Raw genomic sequence first — 1,839 nt, forward strand, 5'->3', positions numbered from 1 at the left:
TGTATGGTGCGTTGATGGAGGTGATGTCACGGGGAGCGGAACTGGAAACGGGGAGAGAGGTGCATGAACAGAAGATTCTGTGGAGCGGATCGGGAGTGGAGCAGTGCGATTGGCTGATGAATGCACTGTTTGCAACATGCAGGTATGTTGCGTGCATGGCATGTGTCATATGCAGGGTCGAGCGGCTACATACAAGTTAGCAGTGTGTGACGTCGCTGAGGGAACTGCGAGAATGATTTCACCGCGTTGGCAGAGGAGCTCATGGCGAGAGACAATGCTTTGCTATGTGCGTGTTAGAAGCTGCGTTGACGGAGGTGTTGTCATGACGAGGGGAACTAGGAACATGCAAAAAATTGCAAGAACAGCAGACACTCTCGAGCGGCGCGGAGCTTAGTGGAAGTGAATCAGTGTGAATCGCAGAAGGCTGGCCTGTTTGGAAAGCACAGGACATGTTGCGGATACGTGGGATGTGTCATATGAAGGGTCGAACCGCGACGTACGAGTTAGCAGTGCGTGATATGGCAAAGTGAAATACGGTAATTATTTCACTGCGTTGGCAGAGGAGCTCGTGGTGAGGGACAATGTTTTGCACTGTGCGTGTTGGAAACTGCCCTGATGTAGTTGTTGTCAGATGTAGTTGTTGTCATGTCTAGCGGAACTGGCTATGCCGGCGTGAAGGTGTGTGTGTTGCGGTGAGTAGGCTTCGGCGTACTTCGTCGTATGTTTGTATCATCGCGCGTGTGCCAGCTTCACTGTATTTCATGCATTAATTCGACAGCTGCAGAGGCGAGGCCATAGAGTTATTTACCGTGATAGCTCGACCGTCTTACGGTCGTGCATGCATAGCGTAGTTGTTGGACTCAACGTTGTCACTCGTCATAATGTGTGACTCTGCGGGTTCTCGTTGGGAGGCTGACGGCATTTGTTAAGATACGTGACGTACCCTTGATATTTGTGGCGCCTGCAGGCTTTCGGGATAATGAAAGAGCAACTTGCGCAAAACGACAGCGAATGCGCGACGAGCGAGTATTCCTGTCTTGCACATGGAACATAAATGTATCTAAGGGTCATGCCGCTGTCTCTTCCTGGTTTCGCGGGTTGTGTTGGGCGACATTGCTGCTGTTGTCGTAGGAAGATCTTTCTTTGTGAATGCATTGCTGTATGGTTTTGGACCGGCTAATCACTTAGATGCATCCAGAGAGCAACCGTCTGTCGGTTAGTAAAATTGTTGGAACAGCTCGCGGCGTCGGGATAGATTATGCTCTGACGATATTCGTTGTTTTCTGTTTTCGCAAGGCATAGCTTGCATTGGCGCGTCCTGTGGTTCGCGTGCGGCCAGGACTCTGACAGGCCGTCAAATATAAGCAAGATTTTCCACGGCGTCTCCCTTCTTTGTCGACAGTCGAGGGACCCCGCAACTTTGCTCGGGCAGCAGACGCAAAGCTTACATATACAAACGGCCGAACGTAGATGTTTCGGCATATACTAACTTACAGTTGATAAGTGGCGCTGTTGCACTGCGTTCCTGTTGTAGTCGCTCTATGGAGGCAGAGGCGCGGCACCTTCCCCTTGTAGTCACACTACTTTCAAACGAAGTACGAAGGTGCTTCACTCGACTACTGACATGCTGGATACGATGCGTGCGTATGTCGTTTTCCTGACAATCCTAAGGTGTACATGGGAATTATCTGTTAAACAACGAATTGTTACCCCGTGCTCATTTCATTTTTACCGGTCACTCAGTGTAGCATGGAAGAGTCCAGACGGTGCATGTAGTGCACAGACACTACAATGGGGCTGGTTAGTGCTCTAGAGAGGATAGCTAGCCAGCGACCTACG

The sequence above is a fragment of the Eimeria necatrix genome, genomic scaffold (genome assembly GCF_000499385.1).
Source record: "Eimeria necatrix Houghton genomic scaffold, Enh_scaff45, whole genome shotgun sequence".
Classification (NCBI taxonomy): Eukaryota; Apicomplexa; class Conoidasida; order Eucoccidiorida; family Eimeriidae; genus Eimeria; species Eimeria necatrix.